This window comes from Falco rusticolus, chromosome Z (genome assembly GCF_015220075.1).
Source record: "Falco rusticolus isolate bFalRus1 chromosome Z, bFalRus1.pri, whole genome shotgun sequence".
In the NCBI taxonomy this organism is placed as follows: domain Eukaryota; kingdom Metazoa; phylum Chordata; class Aves; order Falconiformes; family Falconidae; genus Falco; species Falco rusticolus.
Genome location: NC_051210.1, coordinates 19,354,919 through 19,380,227, shown reverse-complemented (window position 1 = coordinate 19,380,227; position 25,309 = coordinate 19,354,919). Strand labels below are relative to the sequence as shown.

Below are 25,309 nucleotides of genomic sequence, written 5' to 3'. Positions count from 1 at the left end.
TTAACAGTGTAACTAAAAGCATCTTGGCCAGACCACAGAAACCTAATTATCTGTGTTAATAGATCAGACCTTTCAGTGGCTTCAAAATATGACCTAGTTCCTGTGGCACCAAGGTTCTTTAGTATGGCAAATGCTGCAGCATTTCTGATGCAAATATTGAATGTAATCAATAGATATTAGTTCTAAGAGCTAAGCAAAACCACTTTTTTTTAATTACAGCTAATTTTGGTTTTTCAACAATTTCTCAAGATATGGCCTGTCCTTTCTTCCAGGTGATCATATTACACACTTACATTATCTATTACTGAATTCTCTTTTTCCTTCCATTAATGGGTCTTTTTTCCAAACCACCACTCTTCAGACATCACAGGTTCTGCTTGCATGGTTCTGTCTGCCAGCTAATACCGTAGGAGTGTCACAAGCAAGTATTTTCCTAATTTTTCTTTATTTTTCACTCAGAATGTTAATAAAATTAGAGTTTTCTATGACATTCAGTGGCCAAGTAGAGTAGAATATGAAACAGAAGTAATGCTACATCATTAAATTTTCAGTAGGCTGCAATGTTAGGGATAGGTGACAGACCTGTCATAGACATTCCACCTAACTCTGAAAAAGTGTGAAAACACACAGGAATGCCTCATACTTACTGCACAGGACATTGCCATCCTTCCAGCAGAAGTGCATGGTCTTAGAAGAGGAAGTCTCAGTCATCTTGTACTGGCAAACTGAAAATTAACCAGCTCTACTATTACATCTGTAATTTCACACCCCTTGGAGATACATATGCAAGTTTGTTGTTTATTGTGGTACCTACTACATCTAAATATTCTACCATGGAATGGTGAGGTCTCCTAACTGCATCCTTAGGCCACTGCCTCTATTATCAGTTAACAAAACAAGTCATATACATATATATATACACACACACACACATATATATTTATACACACACACATACACATATACATATATATATATATATATATATAGGCACACATACATATGTCTCTGTGTGTGTCTAAGACACTATTCTTAAATGCCTTTTTTTTTTCCTTTGCAGCACAGAGGTACTGAAAGCAAGCCATCAGTTTCATATCAGAAGCAGGGGAGTGCCATGCTCAGACCAGCAAAGTCCTTTCCTTGAAATGCTCTCAAGCTGCTCCTACCTCTTTTAACATCAACATTTTCAGGGCTTTCTTTTCCTCCTTAGACGTGGCATCTAGACAGTATATACACATGTAACCAGCTATGGCGGAGTCTTTAAAATATTAATTGAATAACACAGAGTAATGATGTTGTTGCAGATATTTAGCTCCTGTAAGTCATCCTAACAGTTAGTCAAGGAAGTTGTGTCAAGTGAATGTTAAGATGCCAGCTCTGTAAACTCCAGCCCTCCTACCTGCTGGAAAACCTATTGTAACTGGTCCTCTCGTTTCCCCAAAAACTGTTAATAGATAATGTGGCTATAAAGGATAAATTTTCTAACACCAGGAACTTACTGGTGGCTCAGCCCATGCAGAAAAATATTTTTTCATGTGTTAAAAGAAAGAAGAAAAAAAAAATAAAGCTGCAAGGTTTACTATGTTGATAATACATTTAAAAAACAACAAAAGAGCAACAACAACTTAATTCTTATGCATAATAATACCTTGTACTAAAGAATTTCAAATGTTAATATGTAAAAATAAACCAAAAGTTATTTTCTTATTCCTGTCTTACTTTTACTTTAAGGAGTTTGCACACCAATGTACAAAAATACGTTAGATCATGGAATCTACCAATATGTGATTCTCTTTCAAAATCAAGGATTCAAGCAGACTAAACATCTCACACAAATTAAGGCCAAAAGTGAGTCAAGTGACATTAACATTTTGGTATTCTTGAATTCATAGGTGAGATTAAGACAAAAAATAAAAATCTTTGCCAACATTAAAATGATTTAATCCCAGATTTTGAAAGCAAATCACATGTTGACAATGAAAACTTAATATCCATCTGCAGACTTATCAAGCAAACCTATTAACTTTTAGATGTTTATCAAAATACATAGACCTCATCTCAGACCCCTTTTCTATGAAAGAAACCTACTTCAAGAGATAAATTTTATCTTAGTTGTGTGAGAAATTTCCTTCCCCCAAAAGCCAAGGCATTATAGCATAATTAGAAGAGCACTCTGGCTGTGGCTTCATGTTAATAAAGGACAGACAGGCTCTAAGAGCACCCCTAAGGTGAATTTACCCTTCTGCAAAGCTTCAGGGCCCATTGTACATGAGTATAGTAAAATATACATAATCATGCTATACAAGACAGCTCAAGATTAACTAATTCAAAACTGAGACAGTTCTAGCACCAAATACAACAGTTCCTTGCCAAATCCTGACCATTTGGTTATTTACCAGCCCCGGTTTTGAGCAAGCTAGTCTAAGTACCATCATTTGGACTCACGGCTTGAATGCCTGCCCACAGCAGCTCATCCTGGCTCTCAGATCCCTTCCTAGCCACAGTGACCATAAGCAGCATCTACTCCTTCATTTCTTCATACCATTGCCAGGGTCTGTCTACAGCACTGGCAAGATGCAACGCTTCATGCCAAACCTGCAGTTTATGAGGCCTAGATTTCCCTGCATTTGAGATCCCACAATTCAGCCACATAGTCCCAGCCTCTTTTACTCCATGAAAGGTGGGGAATTCCCAAACATCCCCATCCTGGTTTTCTTCCTAATCACCGTAAGTATCCTTTAACTTAGAGCAAGATTTTTCTTTCCTTTTCACACCATCTCACATCTCACCAGTTTCTTTGCCCTAATCTTCTCCTCTCTAATCTCGTTCCTAAATTTTGTTCCCTTTCCTTCCCTTTTCTTGAGCCCGGATGCCAAACATAGTATCACTCTACGTGGTAGAAAAAGGGTCATGGTTAAGTTGCCAATTTCTCTTCAACATAGTAGTGATTTCAGAGAAAACCGGTTTAGTCATGCTCAGTCACTATGTGATAACAGCACATGGACTCTATGGAAAACACTAAGAGCTAGGAAAAACTTTTGGTGAACCAATTTTTCAAGTCTCTCCTGAAAATGATGGTTTTTGGCAAAAAGACAAACATGGACAGATTTTTACAGTTATGGCAAATATCATATGCCTGACAAAGCCACACTGATGGAGTTTAGATTCTCAGCCCGAAGTCTGGAGGTGTAGTAGCATTTTCCAAAACAATCCCAGCCACTTCTTTTTTAATGTAGAATAACAAGACAGTATTTTCCCCTTTCTCCTGGGCAGAAGCAGTTTAGTCATTTGGGGTTTCCAGAAAAAAAATAAAAACCACAAAAAACCAAGCTGAAACATTTATCTAGCATACAAAACCTCAGCTTAACCATGATAGATAAGCAAATTATAAGCAACCCAAAACAGTCTTGCAAGATGTTAGACAGCTATGGCAATACCCAGAGTTTTAATTCTAAACAGCAAATGCAGCAAGCTGCAAGATGGAGTCCAAGCAGACATATTTTATGTAGCCTGAAAGAGCTCCATGGCACAAGATATGGCCGTGCAATGCACAGACTAGGTCCCAAGATAAGCAAAATAGCTGAATCAACAAAGCACTCCATATTTTTCTTCTCAACCCCCTCCCTGCACAGCTCTGCAGCTTAGACTCAACTCAGTCAAAATTAATATTTGTCCCAAGTGCTTAGGAAACTGTAGGCAGGAAGGCAGGTAATAGCCTGCTAGTGGTGACCCTCCCATCTTGGACACAAAGGACTAGAAGACCATCCCTCCAGTCCATACCTTCCTCCAGCAATCAACCACTCCGGCTGCCAGCTGCACGAGCCAGCCTCCACCACCATGTCTGCCCCTTTGTCTGCCTTCTCAGAACTAGGGCTCTGCACATTGTTCAGCCGCTTATTCCCATGAAACAGCTCTCAGCCCTCTCCCTCATGGCTTTTACAAGCTCAGACTTTCTCCAAGCTACAGTACCATGGCCTTAAAGTACCATATGAGGGAACAAGTCTGCTCCACGCTCCAGAAAGCCTAAGTCACAGCCAGCCTCACATAGCAAGCTAGCAGGGTCTCCTCAAGCCCATCTGCTCATTACTGATGACAACAACAATATATGAGCAGAAGACATTTCTCCATTAAACATTCTGCCTTCACAGTTTTATTTTTTATACCAGTCTGTTGAGAGTTGTTTCTCACATTCTGAACATACAGCAGAAAAGCTGTAATCTGCATTATAAAATTAGGCTTATTTCCATTACTGGCCAAGAAAAAATAAGAATCAAAGAGTAATAAAAGAGATTTTTTTACATTTTTTTGTTATTAATGAGCACCAAAGCAAATATAGAAGATAATGAAGCAACAGATTAAAGCAGCACGTTATACTGACAAATTTAAGTTCTTAGACAATAATGAAAATTAATGTCAGCTTGACATTTTAGCGATTGTTTTAAGTAATTTCATTAGGGTTTTAAAGGACAGTAAACCAGTTGTCTTAGTAGCATCCTTATTAAAGGAAATTAAGAAATATTGATAACAGCAAAAATACGCAATTTCACACTATTTTGAAGGTTTAAAAAAATTATGACAGCCTCCCAAGACCCTCTGTTCTTCATACCACACTTCCTAGTCTTTTAAAAATAAAGCAATTCGTGTTTGTAAGGTTACCCTGGTTGTATTTTACTGTTAATTAGGATAAAGTGTTGTGGCTAGCGTGCAGTCTTTGTTAATCCTGCTTAAGCATAGCACAGTTTGTAATGGGTGCATTATCCAAGGGCACAACAAAGTAACCTCCAGTTATCCAATTTTTCCAGAAATATTTTCAGCATACAATTAATTACTAAGATAGGCTTCTATGAGGGGAAAAGAACAAAGAAGCAATATAGAAATTCTTCCAGAGTGAAGTAAAAATTATTTCTTACATACACTGTTATGACTGCTCTTTGATGGCTCAGTAAACACACAAAATACTAGATGTTATTTGGAGAACCTGATTCAGCATACATAAAATTTCCTACATTATATGCAGAAGAACCATATACTATAATTAGAACTTGAGTTGTGCAAACTATCATGTAGCACCAGTGACATGAAGTGCATATATGGAGTTTAACACAAAATTTTTAGCAAGGAATGTGGTAGTTAAGCTAATCTGAGAGCTAAACTTCTTTCTACAGTTTAGATTTCATTCCTGCTTATGCAGAATATTCATTCTAATGCATCAAATTCTACTCTTGGATTAGCAGCTAAGCCTTCATAGGCTTCCTACTAAACAAAACCATTTTTTCTCCTTGGTTTACTGCTCTGAGGAAAACCAAAAGGACTACAGAAGTGCTTTCCCCAAGAATTCTTTTTTCATTTTTAAAAAACTTGCACATACATTTCCTTACTTTGTTCTTCCCACAACATCTGTATAATTAGCACTGACAGGTCAATTCTCAATCTTCAGTTTTATAAAGTCTTGAAAATGAGAATGTTATTATGGCTTGGGAGAAACCAGACTGAAACTGGTAAACAGAAACACCTTTCATCTGAAGCCCAAGGGAACAGTGAAATGTCCCTTTGATTAGAGATGGTGAAACAATAAAAGCAGTCACACAAACCATATGCCATACTAGAATTCCTTCAGGAATTTGAATTATATGGGCTGATGTTAAATGCCGAAGTGGGAGGACTGACCTGATTTCAGTTTTCACATTTGTGCACATATGCATAGAAACTGAAAGAGATGCAGTAAGAAATGAATAAGGCACAAGACGTATCAGAAAAGATAGGTGGACCAACTCGGAGGAAAGCGAGAAAAGAGTTCTGGTGCTGAATACAGGTTGACTTAGACAGGGAACTTTGAAAAAAATTGAACTATTAATTGTTTCCTATTGTTTGCCTCCTACACATTTATAGGCACTCAAATGCATTTATTTTTTCAAATTAACAGTATTGCATCTAATAGCTGAGTACATTACCAATGCCTCTTAGCCAAGGAAGTATTTGATGGCATCTTCTAGGCCGTACATGAGATCAAATTTTAAAAAGCCTCCTCTTGTCATCCTTTTTAAGGCCCTCTCTGGAACAAAGTGAAGGTCAAGTCACATAAAGCAACAGCTGACAAGCACTTCCCTAACTCTTCAATGTTCATGAGCCAGAAGTAATAGTGTGAAGAACACAGAAAAAGTGCCAAAGCAGAAAGGGCAACCTCTCCAGAGACCAGAGTGCTAGCCTGGAAGAGATGACCAGAATTAACAAACAAGAAAAAACAGGATGCAAGTTTTCACATTTTCACAAATGCAAAGCATAAAATTATCCCATTACAGAAAAAAAAGTGCAATGTAACCCCAGGAAAGTGAAAATCAAGCAAATCCATTTTGGGTATTAGAGGGAATGACACTGTAACTCTGAAATGTTACGCAGAATCTTTTAGGAATTTGAAATAGCATTTAGGATAACAAATCTGTGCATTAGAAATACATTACAAATTTTCAATTGTTCACAGCAATTCAAGATCTAAACCAGATTTTCCTTACACAGGCACAATGCAGCACAGAACAGTACATCAATGGATCAGATTTTGTGATTAGAAACCTCCAAACTTCCTGTAAAGTGCATTCTGTCATGATACAAGGAATTACTGCCAAGTAATCAAAGGCATTCATGCATTCATGCATTTCTTCTCCTGCAAAGACCAATATATCTTACCCCTCAACAAAAGTCTGTTTTGTGTACAATTCCTTACAGTGACTTTCTGTGCCCAGCGTTTCCTGTTAGGGAAAAGAGCATGGACATTAACAGGCTCCAAGGCTTGGTCTGAATGCTGTAAACTGCAGCCAGTTTATCTTGTGGCACTTGGTCTTTGTGCTCTATTTCTAATCTCTCCTGTCAGATTCTTTGCTCAAATCCCCTCCAACTTCTCAGCACAGCAGTTTTTCATTAGCCTGCCTTTTCAACATGCAGTCATCACTCCAGCATGCCCCAAAATGCCTTCTTTACTTTTTTTTCCCCTTTGCCTGTTTCTTTCTCTCACTAGGAACTCCTACACCCTGCTGCTGATTTCCAATCATCTTTCTCCCACAACACAGCATATACTTTTCCAGAAAATGACAGTGATATGACACAAATAGCCTGATCCTGGTCAGTGCTTCCTCTTAAAAAAAAAAAACAACCTGCTGAATACTTTTGTTAAAAAGCCCAAAGAAGCCTAAGCAATCAGTTCTTAACTATATGAAAAATATAGTCCTGGAATTGTCAGCTTGTTTTTCTACAAGCTATGACCATGACTAAGACTAAAAGCAGATGATCACTTGTGGTCACATTGCCATGTTTCAACAAGGTCATTATTTCACAAAAGGCTTAAACCACTGACCTAAGTAGCTCAAATTAAGTGCTCGGTCAGTGTGATCTCACTCTATCCAAGTTTGTACAAAATATTTTGAAAGGGTTTTGGCAAAATCGTTGCTTGACAAGTACTTTCTTCCAGCACATTGCCTATTCTCCCACAAGCACCATGGCATTACTTGCATTCTCCCATAACTTACAGGAATATAGTCGTGGGATTATGACTTATATAAACCTAATAGTGCAGTCAGGTGATTTACTAATCCACAGACCTGGTATTAAGAAGCATGGAATTGTAGCCTGTATCACCACCCTTACACCAAAATGCAGTGGCAAAGCATTGCACAATATTGTGCATTACAACACAACCAAAAATGAATTAAATCAGTGAAATGAACTGTCTGTGCCAATAAACTAAACTCGGAACAGTTTTACAACAATATAAGTCAATGTCATTACTTTTCTAATTTACAGCTGTTTTAAGGCCAATGTTGAAACACCAGTAAGAAGAAACCCACAAACATTTCTTGGAACTATATATTGGTTTTATTAGTACATTTGTATGGAACACATATTTCTAATGTTTTCCCATGTCATCATACAATAAACATCATGTAATCATTAAAGTCTACCAGAGACAAGTTCCAACAAAGGCAAGAAACAGACAAGAGCTAAAGATGAGATTCTACTTTGATTTTGCACACTAAATGTAACAACTATTTCGTGAAAGAAGGCTAGAAAAATGTGTTGATAGTAAAAGCATTACCTAGAAAACTGAAATGGACTCAAGAGTGAAACCAACAAATGATTAAAGGAATTCACAGTATAGTGCTAACAGGGAGCCAGAGGAACAAATTGTTCTACTAGTACAACAAATGCAAATAGTTAGTATCCCATTAACTGCTAGCCCTATTATATTATAGCTTTCTGTGCCCCTGGTACAAATTGATTCTAGTGGTTTGAGCATCCTTCACAGAGCTCAGATAAAATAGTGTGGAAAATGGAAGGCTGTAAAAATGATAATGTGATAATTCAAAGCATCTGTGACTGAAGATGCATAAACAACAGTAAAATGGCTTAGCAACATGGGCTGCCAAGTAGCTCTGAAGCCAAGAGACAAGAGAGGAGGAAAAATCTCAGAAATATGACATCGTCTTTTTCTTTTTGCCTGTAGTAGGGATTCAAATGTTCTGATTACAGCTGTATTCCTACAAGTCTGAGAGCACATTATACTTAAAGCAAGTGAGAAATATAACGGAAGTCAAAATAGTGGATTCACTAATCTAGCCATCACTTAATCAAGAGGTAAAAGGAAGAACTGTTAAGCCTAACTGGAGTTTATCCAAAACCAATCCTGTCCAACTATAAATATCTTCTAATATGACACACAGAGCTGCTATTAAGTACATATTGGGTTTCTGTTGCAAGGTGGGTGGTGGTTGTTTTTTTTTTGTTTTGGTGTGTTTTGGGGTTTTTTTTGGGGGTGGGGGCGAGGAGCTACAGGGATGGCTTCTGTGAGAAGATGCCAGAAGCTGCCACTGCTGGCCAAAAGTGAGTCCATCAGCAACGTTGGTAGCACCTTGGTAATAACATATTTAAGAAAGGGTAAAAAACTCTGCACAACACCAGCTGGGAAAGAGGAGTGAGAGGAACTGTGAGAACAGCCCTGCAGCCCCCCAGGCCAGCGCCGCAGGAGGGGCAGGGGGGGCTCCAGGGGCCGGAGCAGAGGTTCGCCCCCAGCCCATGAGGCAGGCTGTGCTCCTGAGCCCATGGAGGACCACAGTGGAGCAGATACCCACCTGCAGCCCATGGAGGACCCCATGTCATAATAGGTGGATGTGCCCTGAAGGAGGCTGTCCCCATGGAGAACTTGTGCTGGAGCTCCTGCCAGGGTTTGTGGCCTGTGGAGATGAGCCCATGCTGGAGCAGGTTTTCTGGCAGGAACTGTGACCCACACTGAAACAGTCTGTTCCTGAAAGACTGCACCCCATGGAAGGGACTTTCACTTGCAGCCCGTGGGAAGGACCCATATTGGAGTAGTTCATGGAGGACTGCCTCCCCTGGGAGGGACCCAACACTGGAGCAGGGGAAGAGCATGAGGAAGAAGGAGCAGCATAGACAACATGTGATGAACTGACTGCAGCCCCCATTTCCCATCCCCCTGCACCACTCAGGGGGAGGAGGTAGAAGAATTGGCAGTGAAGCTGAGCCTGGGAAGAAAGGAGGAGCGGGAAGAAGGAGTCTTTCAGACTTGTCCTTATTTCTCATTATCCTATTCTGATTTTGACTGGCAATAAATTAAATTAATTTCCTTGGGTCAAGTCTGTTTTGCCTGTGACAGTAATTGGTAAGTGACCTCCCTGTTCTTATCTTGACCCACGAGCCTTCTGTTGTTTTTTTCTCCAATGTGTTGTTGATGGGGGTGGAGTTATAGAGTGGGTTTGTGAGCACCTGGCAGCCAGCCAAGGTCAACTCACCATAAAATAATACCAATGTAACATAATCAGACCTTTGTAAAACACCTAACCTAGCAACACAAAAATTCCAAATTAAGAAACTAGAAGGCTATGAAATACCATAACAGAAATTAAATAGATGAAAAAACAAATGACAGTTCATAAATCACAGAGAAAACATCATCATGTAGGAATGCCTCATCCTGAATTGCACAAAATCACAGAGCATTTTTCTGCTGCCACAGAGGCCACTGCTACAGTGTGCGTTTTATGTTAGCCCAAACTGAAGAAATATGGGAACACAGCAAATATTGACAGAATTGGGCTTCATCCTGGGCAGCTGCAACTCCAAAGAGGACTTGAGAATCACCGTAGGTAAAAAGTTGAACATCAGTTCCTAGGTCAAGAAGACAAGTGCTCTTTCTGATTGGATTAACAGAGAAATCCCAAGGACTTAAATCACCCATTGCAAGAACTCTACAATTACATTCAAGTTTGGTGTCAACGCTTTAAGATGAAACTTGATAAATCAAAGACAACTTGAAAAAGCCACAAAAAAAAAAAAAAAAAGTTGTAAAGCATGCTTCATGAGAAACTGCAGAATTTCAATCTCCTTTACTTCTCAAACAGAAGGGTAAAATGTGGTAAGTACCTAACAAAACTTATGTAATCTTCATATAGCATAAGCAACATAAACATCAAATCATCAAGTGGATGGAAGCTGAAGCTGTTTAAAGTCAGATCACACAGTACAAAACTGCATTACACATCGTAACAGAATCTCCCTTATTGGCCATTTTAACTCAGGATCAGATCTTTCCCCCTAATATTTAAATTCTAATTCAGAAAATTACTTTAGTCTACACCAACAACTGTTCAGACCAGATGATGAAATTTCCCAAGGTCTTACAGACTGTAAATCTACAAAATTATGCATGTGTCAGTGTGGGCAGCTTTGAGTTTTCAATATGCTAACATTTAGGATCCCCTGAAAAGTGGAAGAATGTGCTAAGAAAATAGCTATTTATTTCAAGACATTTTCATATAACCTTTTCTCAAGGATGTTACATGCAGGTCTGACAAAATAGATCTTCCCCCTTGTCCTTCTTATAGACAAACTTAACATAGGCTTTTGCAATACTAAATGTGTTTCATTTCATGTGCAGTTCTTGCTCATCTTAAAGCATAAAAAAACCATGATTTTGTCTCTGGAAGGAGCATATTAAAATTTCAATGTGGAATATTGTACTTTCTTTTTTTTTCTTTGTTTTTTTCCCCCCTCCTGTAGTTATTGCTCCCTAAAAAGGGGAAGAACAGTCAGAGTAAGCACTTGAAGGTGATGGTTTCTATACTGGCGAGAGGCAGTTGAGCAAAGATTTGGAAATAAAGGGGAAATGTGCCAGCTGCAGGTTGCTCTGAAGGAAATAAGAAAGAGCAGAAATGGATGAAACTCCTTCTGGGCCTGTTCAGATGCTCCTTGGCATGGACAGCCTGCTGCTGCTCTGGGTAGGCAGAATATGGCATTAGCATATCAACCAGACTACTGATAAAACGCATAAAACGCATGCAGGACCACAATGCGACAATATTCGCCTAGTTTCAACCAAGGTATGAATGACTCTTTTCTGCCAGGCAAGTATCTTCATTGCATCTTAAAAAAAAAGCTTGACAGACTAATAGTTCCTCTTGTACACTTTTAAATGTGTTTAAATTTACATCACGAGCTTGGAATTCTCTTTTTAAAGTTATAAAATGAATTATAAAGCAGAAAACACCCCCTCTCTAGTACAAGGGAATTATTACAGGAATCTGGTGTGGGTCAAGCAGTTAAATGAAAAGCAAACTTGTAACAGCTCCACCACGATTAAAGTCAGCATACAAAATAAATTAGTCTCTGCTTGGTCCTAGGAGTTGAAAAGACAAATCTGACAGAGATAAAAGTACGTGTAGGTCAGATCTATTCTGTCCAACTTCAGTCCTCTCCTGCCCTCTTGCAGTTGCCTAGATAGATGATTTTCAAGCTCTTAGGGCTTTAGAAGACAATTACCTCGCTGGGCAGTTCAAAAAAAACCCTGATTTTTTTCCTGCCTTATTATATTGATGGGAGACATAGTCTGGGACTAATACTTATAATCCCACTAAAACTAATAAATCAACTTTGATGCATCTGTTTACATGAGTGAGAATATTCACAAGCACTACCTGCAAGATAAGGTCTAGAGAATCAACACTGATAAGGAGAAAGCAGCTCAAGCTGCCCAAGGATAAAATTTTAAAGACAAGCCAGAAGATGGCAGAGATTGCAGACAGAGAAGACTAATATCTACTGAATAGAAGGTGAAAACTAACAAAAACTTGAAGTCTTAGCAAGAAACTGATTGCAGTCAATTTTTAAGTTCCCCAAGAGCCAATAAACACATACATAAAAATATCTGGAAGGAGATTAAGTTTCCTTTATAAGTCAATGAAGCCAAAATAAAAAAAAGGCATAAGGATGGAGGCTCTGGATTCCTAAAATGTTTTCCATAGTTCAGAGATGTTATCATTCCTGAAGCAGCCCATTCTGCCATTGATCAAAAGCTACCCACACATCCGTTATTAAGCTTGAGGAGTAAAGGGTCACTGGGCTATAGCTGATTGACATTCTTCACTCTCTACTGCAAAAATCCAATCTGCCCAGAAGAATATGGCTGACATTTAGACTACACACATACTGTGGTATTGCTAAGGTTTTGAGCAGTTTTGAGTCTCAAATTCTGGTAAGATAGGGATTCTTTTTTTCTTTTTTTCTGAATGCCTGATTAGCAAAGGAAGGAAAAGCAATGTTCTGAAAACTTCTGAACACACTTAACCTATTCCAGGCCTCACCTATTATACAAAAGAAAACTGATTGCTGCAGCATTCAAACCACATCTCCCCCCTCTGCACAGCAGTCTGAAAGGGCAAGCACTAAGAAGCACTTCTCACTCCGGGACTTCACTGTCAAATCTAAGACTTGGAAAGGAGCCACGGGTGAAGTGGGAAGACACTGCATGGCTCCTTTTTAAGTTTCAGGAATTTCATCTTTTCTTTCATGTGGCTTTAGGTAGCTTCCCTGACAGCGGCAGCAGTAGAAAGGTCAGGCTTTTTTCCTGCAGCATTGACATTCAAAAAAGAATAGTCATTTTTCTTCAGTGGCTGTAAATCTATTTTATGTAGCATAGAAAGCATTTTCAACCTATTTAAAGAAAAAAAGCTTTCAATAAGAAGATCTCTTAAGCTTCGCAAATTGTTAGTCGGTATTGTTAAATTAAGTTTCATGAGACTACACCCACTGAATTGTAAATCTGTAATGTCCAAAACAGGACTAACAGTCAATCTGAAACAGGCAGGGATGCAAAGCTGGCTTCCCTAAGTGTGGATGGTGGGAGCTGCTGTACTTTCTGGTTTGCTCCCGAGTATATTCCTCCAAGCACAGTCCCACAGGGATCATTAATTACAGTGTATTTGTCACAGCCAGGGGAGAAGGAATATGTCATAAAACATCAAGTTTGAGAGGGAAGGGCAAAAAGAGAGAAAATACAGCATTTAAGAGAGAAGATATTAATTTTAAGACTTTGCTATCACAGCGAGATAGAGTTCATGTTTGAGATAACTAAATGCAATCATGCTCCTTCTCCAAACTGATCCTCAGAACTCTATTGTGCATCTCACCAGTTTTCTTCTCTTTGTCCCACTGTTTTTTACTATTCTTTTCAGGCACTTTTTTTGTCTCTAATGCTTTCGGTCTTGTTTCCTGTTAACTTACACTGATTGCTTTATTTCAGTTTGTTTAAACAAAAGAGTGTTGGTGCACCACAGAGCTAGAAATTCCCGTTATAAAAGTGCAGGCTAAAACCAAGCTACAACCTTCTGCTTTTAAACCCAAAGCAAGATTATGTTTAAAGTTCACAGATAGTTACATAATAATTTCAGGGAGTAACACACCAAGTATACAAACTCCTGCTAATTTATAGCTCAAAACTGATCAAGAGGTTATTAAAACCTGAAGATTGGTTCTGTTTTTAAGTTCCACTAAATTTCCTCTTACAAATGTGACTTCACAACGTAGCATGATCATTATCGGGAATGCAAGGACAGGGACATCTTGTGGTAATAACATGACATACGCAAACAAATGTACTTACTGAAAACATTCTTTAGACACATGAAATAAAATGGGATTACTACAACTTTTCAAAGCAATTTCAAAAGTAAAACTTTCACATTAAAATATCAAAATGTTTCACTAATAAAAAAAGTTTATTATTTTAAATAATTGCTTGGACATTTTGTTGATCAAAGCAGCATTATTGAATTGTATGTATAGTAAAAAAAATCTGTTAAAAAAGATGCTGCTCTAATTGCATTAAACAGAAGCATCTTCTATAATTAAAAATTACCTAGAAAAGAAATGTAACTGAAAAAATATTAAATTAAATCACTGTCCCCTTACGGAAGAATACTTCAAAAAATCCGTGGTAGAGGGGAAATTAAATGATGCACCTAAATTGCAGCAAGGAAAAGTCAACAGACATTTTTCCCCGTGGTGGTCTCTGAAAAAGACTAGGTCAACATTAGCAGTGATAGTCAGAAGTGACACAGCTATATCGAGGCAGTGTAGATTCTCCTCCTGTTGTTGGTCCCCATACTGGTCATTCTGTCATTTTCTGTCATTCGCTTATTCGATTACTTCATCTTAAAAGAGAAAGGTGTTTCTTACCACATCTGGAGTTTCTGCTGGCAGCATTATCCTCTTTATGCTGTTGAGAGGCTTCAGTGAGGTTTATTGGGTAAAAAAAAAGGATAAATTAAGAAAGGCATTATTTATACTGATCCCTGACAACAATAAATACCCTAGAAATGGGAATGACTACAGTATTTGTAAATCTCCAGGACTCTAGGTGAGCCTGTTCTGTTGCTAAATAAATGCCATTGATCAACATTCCTTTTAAGTTAGAGGAAAGCATAAATATATTAAATCTGGTGGATTACAGAAAAACGTTTCAGTGCTACAAAACATTGCTTAGTGCTGAATGACCTAGGGGTCATGAGGTTCAGGGAGATTAAACACTTCAGCTATAATCACAGATCAAGGTCAGGCACCAGCTTTGGAAAAAAGTCTCACACCCTAAGCTGCAGCTTTTAACAGCAGCTGACATGGCCTTACATACGCATATTATCCCTTAGCTTACTGGCATAAAGGCATTCATGCATGAGACACTAACTTTTACAAGTTATCATAAAAATAGAAAGGACTCCCTCCAAAAATATTTGAAACAGATTTTAAGAGCTGTGTAGGTTCTTTAAGGTCCCTTCCAACCCAAACCATTCTATGATTCTATGACTATAGGGCCCTCTGGAATGTGAGAAAATATGCCAGTATTTTCAAATAGAGTACTAAATTCCTGTGAGTGGATTTACCGCACCTTATCAAAAGAAGATCTCTTGCATGACACTGTACTAAGGAAGAACAATATTGGGTCTGAAATGCTGAATGAGGTTGCAGAGTGGCAATGGAGATTGCTATTAACTGGCCTGGAAGACATCACAGGCCATTTTTCCAGCTGTCTGGAATGTTGGACACTTATGGAACAGGCAACATACAGTTCAGGAAGTATGCTGCTCCTATTGCCATTATTTTTTATTAATATTATTTCCTGTCTTCTGAAGACCAAAAATCTTGGCCTAATGCAGCTTTCCAAAGATTGCAGAGGAGGGAGAAAACAGATATGGTCAAGATCACTCATTTCTGCTTTCATGAAGTTTTACCACAGCTATTTATATTTCTTAAAATACTGTTAAAGGAAACATTTTGGTTCACCTCTAACCAGGAGACAGTCATTTTTCATATCAGCAGCTTGATAGTTTTAACCCAATTCCCAATTATGAGTACAGCTTCAAGTCAGAACACACGTATTGATTTTTTTAAAATCAAATATAACAGCTTTAAAAAAGATAAAACTTTGTAAAGAGAAGACAATCATCCTTTCACCTGCTTCAGGCTGTAAACTATGATAACAAAGAAGAATGAAACATGACAAAAAGTTCTGAGATCCATCATCAGAGATAATTAGTAAAGAAACAAAGCTGAATTAAATACTGCACTTGTGACACAAGTCATGCTCTCCTCCTCTCAATTGTTTTCAGCTAAACCATATCACTCACATTAATCATAAACCAAAAGAATACTGCCTAGGAAAAATAATGGATATGGAATAAGGAGGAAAATAACTGATTAATGAAAGGGTTAGGGAAGTCAAAAGTTCCTGAGGATCTCTAACTGACAGTGCTGTCCATGGTTAAGGAAGTTTGAAGAATTCAAAAGTTTTGCCAGGAAGCACTGCAGGGATGGCTGGAAATAAGATTCTCACCTGGTATGAGCCCAAGTAAATGCAAAGTTTCAGCTAAACAAGGTAAGAATAATGATGCTGCTGTTAGGGATAAAAGCATTACATGCCTGTGAGTTGGGAAACTCAGAATACAGTATATACATCCTGCAATGGAGTTAAAACAGTGACTAAGTAACTCAGACATGTTGAGATGCCATAAAACTGATGAACTGGGGTGTTCTGGCTTTCTACTTTTCTACTGCAGAGATAATAAAGGAAAGGAAACTAGCCACTCTTTCAAGGTGACAGAGTTATTTGTGTAACAGAAACACAGTATGTGTAGTGGAAGACAGCATAACTCAGACCACTGATGAGATCCAATGTGCATACCTGCACACAGAGGTACACAGCCAGCAGGTCAGCCTCCTGGCACTGGGGGTGGTTATGACCTCGAAGTGGTACCCTGAGGGCAAGTAGGGTGTTTAACAGTCTCTCTCATCCCACCTCAGTCACTGAATTAACCCTTGCCTTTGCCTTAATAAACACAACAGTTCCTTTAGGATGGCAGAAAGTAACCTGAGGAATACATGCACAATTAACTGCTCTTTGAAATAGCGTCCTGTTCCTGCCTGTGCCGCACGTCCCATTCAAACCACCTTACATCCATCAAGCATTTTTCCCGTCTGCCTCACTGAAATGTTGAGTCTGTCTTTCCTTGGGAATCACCTTCTCTAATGACTGTGTCTCAGATTATCAGTCTCTCTCTTGTCCTTGCACCAAGAGAAATCTGGAGGGACTTGCTTCTTGGTTTTACTTCAACACAGATGTAAGAGTGGATGTTCTCTTGTCCTTTCACTGTTCTCTCTCCTCCAAAAGAAGTAATATTCACAGTAACAGTCAAGCTACCTTGCATATTTTTCAGCTCAGCAGGGAGAACACTATTATGGTTGCAGAGACTGGACTTGCCAAAGATTCAGAAGAAAGCCAACTTAAAAGACTGTTCAAAAAGAATTGATTACATTTACATTTTACTGTACATAGAAAAATCTCCTTTTATGTAATCTCTCAGGAATAACTAAAGCATGAGAGAGAGAAAAAAACAACTGAAAGAGTGTAATAGCATCATCTATAAACTTCTGTGATGTGTGTAAAGGAATACAGATTCAACCTCAAAAATCTACAACTGGACCTATATTAAAAGAAAGCTTCCCATGACAATATTTGGTGCTGTCACAGACATTCCACTGAAAACAGAATATTTTAACAGAAAGTGCAGATACTATTCTGTGTCATCATCTTCTTTAAGTACACCCAATAAAACATTTGCAGGGAATTTTGGCAGGGTTCACAGAAGGAAAAACAAGTCTGAAATATGATTATGGACCTCAACCATTATTTTTTTTTAGACAGGAAACTACTGGAGATGGTCCAGTGAAGGGCTACAAAGATTATTAGGGGACTGCAGCATCTGTTTTATGAGAAAAGGCTGAAATTGATGGGTTTGCTTCTCCTGGAGGAGGGAAGACTGAGAGGGGATCTTGAGCAGTGGATGATGTGGTGGTTGGAGGCCATCTTGGGCACAGCAATCAAAAAATTATAGAATTTTCAATTCTGGACAAAGTAAGGATGGGAATCAGCTAAAACACTACTTTAGATGTCTGGAGGGCCAACTTTGGCCTGTTTAGGAGCCTGGTTGACAGAGTCTCTTGGGAGGCAGCCCTGAAGGGCAGAGGGGTGCAGGAAGGCTGGACACTCCTCAAGAAGGGAATCTTAAAGATGCAGGAGCCGGCTGTCCCCATGTACCAAAAGATGAGCCAGTGGGGAAGAAGACCTTTGGCTGTAACTCAGGGGGGAAAAGGAGACCTTTGGGTAATGGGAAAGGCAGCTCAGGGGAATACTAGGACGTCACAAAGTTTTGCAGGGAGAAAAAGAGAAAGGTGAAAGCCCAGCTAGAGCTTCTGTAAAAGATAACAAAAAATGTTTTTAGAAATCCATTACCCATAAAAGGAGGGCCAAGGAGAGTCTCCATCTTTTATGGGATGTTGGGGGGAGCATTGCCACAGAAGATGAGGGAAAGGTTGAGGTACTTCATGCTTTCTTTGCCTCGATCTTTAATGGTGAGACCAGGTGTTCTCCACATGCCCAGCTCCCTGAGCTGGAAGACAGGCATGAGGAGCAGAGGAGCAGAATGAAGTCCCCATAGTCCAAGAGGAAGCAGTGACCTGCTGCTCTGCTTAGACACGTACAAGTCTATGGGGCTGGATGCGCTCCTCATGGAGAAGCTGGCTGCTCAGGGCTTGGGCAGGTGTGCTCTGTGCTGGGTAAAAAGCTGGATGGCTGTCCGAGCCCAAAGAGTGGTGGTGAATGGAGTTACATCCAGCTGGCAGCTGGTCACAAGTGGTGTTCCCCTGGGCTCAGCGCTGGGGCCAGTTCTGTTTAGTATCTTTATTGACAATCTGGACAAGGGGATCAAGTGCTCCCTCAGTGAGTTTGCAGGTGACACCAACTCAGGTGGGGAGTGTTGACCTGCCTGAGGGCAGGAGGCTCTGCAGAGGGACCTGGGCAGGCTGGAGCGATGGGCCCAGGCCAGTTGTGTGAGGTTCAGCAGGGCTCAGTGCCGGGTCCTGCCCTTGGGTCACACCAGCCCCACGCAGCGCTACAGGCTGGGGCAGAGCGGCTGGAAAGGGCCTGGTGGGAAAGGGCCTGGGGGTGCTGGGTGACGGCCGGCTGGGCAGGAGCCAGCAGTGTGCCCAGGGGGCCCAGGCGGCCAGCAGCACCCTGGCCGGTGTCCCCAGCAGTGTGGCCAGCAGGACCAGGGCAGTGACCGTCCCCCTGCACTGGGCACTGCTGAGGCCGCCCCTCGAACCCTGTGTTCAGGTCTGGGCCCCTCTCTGCAAGAGGGACGTAGAGGGGCTGCAGCGTGTCCAGAGACGGGCAGCGGGGCTGGGGAAGGGGCTGGGGCACAGGGCTGATGAGGAGCGGCTGAGGGGACTGGGGGTGTTTAGTCTGGAGAGGAGGAGATTAAGCAGGGATTCCCATTGCTCTCTACAACTACCTGAAAGGGATTTGTAGTGCAGTCGGGGTCGGTCTATTCTCCCAAGTAACAAACAACAGGACAAGAGGAAATGATTTCATGTTACACCAGGGAAGGTTTAGACTGGATATTAGGAAAAATTTCTTCACTGAAAGGGTGCTGAAGCATTGGAACAGGCTGCCCAGGGAGGTGGTAGAATCACCATCCCTGCAACTATTGAAAAAACACAGATGTGGTTCTTAGAGGCATGGTTTAGTAGTGCATTTGACAGTCCTGGGTTAATGGTTGGACTTGATGATCTTAAAGGTCTTTTAAAACCTAAATGATTCTATGATCTTATCAATGTACACAAATATTTTAAGGGCAAGTGTCAAGAGGATGGAGCCAGGCTCTTTTCAGCGGTGCCCAGCAACAGGACAAGGGGCAATGGGCACAAACTGCAACACAGGAACTTCCACCTGAACATGAGGAAGAATATTTTTACTTTGAGGGTGACAGAGCACTGGAACAGGCTGCCCAGAGAGTTTGTGGTGTCTCCTTCTCTGGAGACATTCAAAACCCACCTGGATGTGATCCTGTGCAACCTGCTCCAGGTGAACCTGCTTTAGCAGGGGTTTGGACTGGATGATCTTCAGAGGTCCCTTCCATCCCTGACCATTCTGTGATTCAACAGTGTACTGCTTAGGTAAGTACTAATACTGCTCATTCCCTCACAACTGGAAACCAAGCATGTTCAGAGAAATAAACCTGCTAGCATTTCAGCAGATGTATACATGGAACATCATAGCACTGTCAAAGAGGGAGGGAGTAAGAGAAATTTCAGGGGAAAAAAGGCTCAGGGAAGAGCAAAATGTGGAAGACATGAAGAATATAGAATTTTTAAAAAAACACCAGCCCCAACCAGAAAAAATACCTGTCTCCCAAATGTATTCATTGCTATTGGCCATTAGGCAATGTGTCAACATTAAAAGTAATCTCTAGTAATACCTTTTCCTCCTCAAAGCAGTATTTTATCATTAAGACACATGCCTCAAATATTGCTTGATATATAATCAGTTTGCTAAGCTTTTCAATAAAATATTGACCATTATGGGTGGAACTATGTGTTAACACATTTTATGTCACAGCTATCAAAGTAATCTTACAGCCAGCACAAATGTACACACTAGCCCTACTGAGGCCTTAAAAGGGTCAAGATAATATAGAGCTGTGCAGTGCCTAACAGTCCTGCTTACCTATCCCGGGTGCCTAGCCACCTTTTTACAGCAGCATCCCCTTGTTGGCCAATATTTGGTTAATGGACTATTACATCCAACTTCTTTTCTGCCGTATGGTTGTCTGATGCTGACTGTAAAGACCAGGAAAGCAGAGGAATGCTGGCTGTGGCTGTATGCCAGGGATGGTGAAATAGCCCCTCTCGCCTCCTGTTGCCTGGGTTATCTTGCAAAGGAAATGATGACTGCATGTTCCAGTGCTCCTAGGTAAGACAGATTTAGGATGACTGTATTTGTATACAACATTAACTCTAACCACCCACAAGTATTTTAGAGGGTGAGTAGTGAAAAATCAGCAAAAATAAGACAGGTTTTCATCCTCAGCAGCTGTGCAACTGGCAACAGAAGTGAATGTAGCAGCTGGCATGATTAGCATCCATTGCAGAATGACTTCTACAGCCTCCATAACTGTGTAAGAGTGCTCAGAGAAAGATGTGTGAGCCCAAGCTTTTGCAGAAGCTGTATTATCTGAACCTTGTACAAGCTATTCCAAATACGAGAAAAGGTAAAGTGGTAGATGAGGAAAGCATCTAGTATTCAGCTCTGCACTCAGATCCCTACTCCAGGCTGAAATACCTGGCTTCACTGATGGCTTGACAAATTGAACAATAAGTGGCATAGAAGTGAACTAGCACCACAACCTCTGTGCTGTGAATAAAGTGAAACATGGGCTGTTCAGGCTGCAGGTAGACTTTCCTCCACTAATAGGTTAGAGTACCTGCACGTTTTTCCTGTCACTAGATGTTGTCTTTCACACTGTATGTAAAGCTTTAACTACTAAGGTACCTACTCATTAAAAAAAAAGAAAAAAAAAAAAAAAAAAAGGAAAGAAAAAAGAAAAAAAAAAGGAGAAAACCACAGCTATAAAAACTGTCTATCCTATTGTAAAAAATGAATTATTAAGAAATGTAAAGGATCCCAGCTCAATTGTTTCACCAAGCATTTAAGTTATTGTTAAGCAATTCACATTACCAAACATCACTTAAATACTAGTTTACCCTACATATCACGACAAATTCCTTTTGAAAGTGTTTGAAACCTTCAACTGCTTTCCATATTCTTTTGCTTTGTAAACAATTACCACAGTCTGGGTAATTCTGAAGTATCTTTGACAGCCAGAGCACCAAAATAACTGTATCAATCCACAAGCTTTTACAGGCACGTCAGAATCAAGAAACCTCTGTTTAACTGCTGTTTAAAACTTATGTTGTCAAAAACCATGAGTTCATTGTGGTAGGCATGGCATAGGTATATAATAAATTACAATCCCTGCACAATGCATTTAACTTTAACTCAGTCAAATATACTGGATAAATGACTTAGTGCTTCTCACTTCCTTTCTCAGAAACTATTTATATTGTTTTATATATATAGATACCATTGACAGAAATACTACATAATGCTATACAATTTCATGAGGTAAACAGCTGCACTGAAATAAATGCAGCTGATTCACAAGACTTGAATCTTCATGAATTATTCTAAGCAGCTTTCATGTTCATTTGACCTCAGAGGCAAAGGTCTATACTCTAAAGCATCCACACCTCCTGCCCTCAAATACACAAAAAGAAACATTTTTGGAGAACACCAGTTTGGAGGACAGAAGGAGAAAGTAAACAATCGTATCAAAAATTCCAACATAGAACTTGAGATACCATTAATGTAATCCATTTTGGTTTATGCTGGGTTTCACACAATCCCCAGGCAGGAATAGCTGTTGCTATATACAGGCATGTTCAGATGCCTCTGCACCACAAGCCTGAGACCAAAAGCAACAGAAGGCATACAGAAAAGGCCCAATAGTATGACCACACCTTATATTTAGTCATGAGATCTAGCCAGACTAACATGGAAGTAAGATGAGATCACACAAACACAGGCAGCAAACAGATCCAGGTGGAACAACTGGAAAGGAGCCGGCAGTCCCGGCAAGGAGCTGGGATGGCACTAGCTGCAGCTGTCAGCAGTCTACTCTGCTTCACCACAATGGAAAGGGCTGAGATTTTCAAGCAGTGCTCACTCTCAGGGCAGATGGTACTTAGATTGTCAGATTGCTTTTTGGCTATCTGATCAAATATAGTGTAGCTCAGTTTGCTGATAATGTGTATCAACCAATAACTGGAAAATACACTGCGTATTATTGCCACTGCTCTATGAAATATTTCTAATTGTTTCTAAATCAAAAGACATTTTTTAGGTTTACAACAGAGCAACAGTAATATATGCTATTTGGTTTTATTAAGTACCTCCAACCTACAGAAAATTACATTGAATTCAACATGCTATCAATTCTTTAATTTAGAGGAAACAAATTGCCAACATACTTGTCACTGAACTGTACTAATCTGAGTAATACCCAAGGGGCAATGTTCACAATGTGATCAATGTTGACTTAGTCATTACATCTGCTGGCCACGCCCCAAATGTTTTAACAAGTACATCAATGTCTCCCAGAGTGCTATTCCATAATTAAGCACTTCTTGACACTGCACAAGGTTTTTATGAGTTATCTCAGCAGCAGTGCTGCTGGAATGTTTTACACCTACTGCTCTTTAAGAAGCAATGTTTTCATCTCCATTTTTTAAAGATCAGAAGACCAAAAGAGACCTTTAGGTTCATCTGGTTAGCAGAATGTAGCTAGGCTTCCTCCAAAGGCTCTCTTCTTAATAGTTAATGTCAAGGAAATAATAAAATTGGACAGTTACAATATTATTACAAATAACAAAATTAGCATAATGAAAAACAACTCATTCTTCCTATTTCCAGGTCTCTGAATACATCCCTGACTGTCAGATACCATGTTGACCATCCTCTCCTCCAAGTAGCAAGAAGCTTGGCGCAGTTACCAGGTTAAAGCCTTTTGTCAGTTCATGGGGACGCGGGTAGTATCTCAGACTCACACGCACTAACACTGAATGGACAAAACTGCAGTTTCCACAGGCCAGCATCAGAGCAGAGCCAAAACCACGCAGCTAATGCACGTAAACCCCGTCACCCCTCTCCACACAGGAAAGCTTCATCACGTTTTCAGAGCAAGCTTCCACTGAAGCCAGCGTAGCAGCCGCAGTCTGCCAAAAGACACCCGGCTGGCTCTAACCGCGCTGCCGCAGGTGTGGGCAGAAGCGCAGAGGTCAGCATGAGCCGCGTGGCCCTCTGAGCTCTGCCTCCCACCAGCTGCCCTGTGCCACCCTGCAGTCCCTGGAAGTGCCTCTGCCAGGCAGCTCTGCGGCGCTGGGAACCACTGCAGAGTTTCACCCGCCAAAGCTGAACCTGGTCTTCCCGCAACCCTAGTAGTTCAAACAGAAAGCTCAGAAGAAAAGGTTACTCTGAGTGAAAGATCTTAAAAGGCATAAGGAGGTCTGGGGCAGCCAACACCAACCTCACTAAGGCTCCCTCCCAGTATCAAATAGCATTAAAATTTCAAAGACGTTTTCTACAAATGGCCTAACTCAAATACCACAGTTTCCTCCTACCCAGTGAGCAAAGCAGTCCTGAAATAATTGGTCTGTGTCACCCGAGTTATCTTTGAAGTAAATGCAAGAACCAAACTCCTTGGCAGTGCAGTGTGACTGCAGCAATCCGCGTAAGAAAGAAACGCATCTTACAGGCAGAGGAGATGCATCTTCAGAGTTAGACTAAAGAACCAGAGTAGTCAGCACATGAAAGCTATTCAATACACCTGTTGTACATACCCAGCTGCTCTGCTGAGACTTGCAGGAAAGGCAGATGAGGAGGACGTTGCCAGGTAAGCAAAAGAGGGTAGGCACAAATAAATTCTGTACGTACAGAGCCAAGCTGAACAAGAATCCTAAAACTCGGGAGGTTTGTGCTAGATCCTGCAACGAGTGCCCTGAAAAGAAAGACCAGCACAAATTGCTAGCCATTGCTATTAGATACCAGACTTCATCGCCACACAGCTGTCACTGTGCACTAGGCTAGCACAGGGGGGTGGTTTTGACTCTCAGTCAACTCACAGAATTTCACTTCAATGTTCACATCGTACAGATGTGTCTAAGAAACGATATTTAAAAATTGGCTCTGAGCTGATTTCAATTACACTCTTCCACATCCAGAAAAGATATCAAGGAGAAAAGAAAGATTACTAATGAAAGGGAGACTTACTTTGTCTTTGTCGGCTTACAAGCTTGGGAACTTCCAACTTCTGGGATACCATCCAAAGGACAGGCTTGAGAGCTGGGCCCATGCAAACCTCATGAAGTTCAGCAAGGCCAAATGCAAAGTCCCGCATGTGGGTCAGAGCAATCCCAAGCACAAATACAGGCTGAGTGGAGAATGGATTGAGAGCAGCCCTGAGGAGAAAGACATGGGGGTGTTGGTGCATGAGAAGCTCAACATGATCCAGCAATGTGCACTTGTACCGCAGAAAGCCAACCATACCCTGGGCTGCATTAAATGAAGTGTGGCCAACAAGTCAAGGGAAGTGATTCTCCCCCTCCACTCTGCTCCTGTGAGACCCCACCTGGAGCACTGCATTCAGGTCTGGGGCCCCCAACGTAAGGAGGACATGATGGACCTGTCAGAGAGAGTCCAGAGGAGGGTCACAAAGATATCAGAGGGCTGGAGCATGGAGCATCTCTCCTATGAATACAAGCTGAGAGAGCTGAGATTGTTCGGCCTGCAGAAGAGAAGGCTCTGGGTAGACCTTATTACAGCCTTCCAGTACCTAAAGGGGGCCTGCAAGAAAGATGGTGAGGGACTTCTACAAGGCTGTGTAGGTATCGGACAAGAGGTAATGGCTTCAAACTGAAAGAGGGTAGATTTAAATTAGCTGTTTAGGAAGAAAATCTACACTGTGAGGATGGCAAGGCACTGGAACAGGCTGCCCAGCGAAGCTGTGGATGTCTCATCCCTGGAAGT

General features: G+C 40.6%; 1 long non-coding RNA gene across 1 annotated transcript; it reads left to right on the top strand.

Annotated features, from left to right (window-relative positions):
• Positions 1 to 18,500: 18,500 nt before the first annotated feature.
• On the top strand, positions 18,501 to 25,006 carry LOC119141678. The gene is made up of 3 exons (XR_005102012.1): positions 18,501 to 18,513; positions 24,376 to 24,382; positions 24,874 to 25,006. It is a non-coding gene; the product is annotated as an uncharacterized LOC119141678 (long non-coding RNA).
• The last annotated feature ends 303 nt before the right edge of the window (positions 25,007 to 25,309 follow it).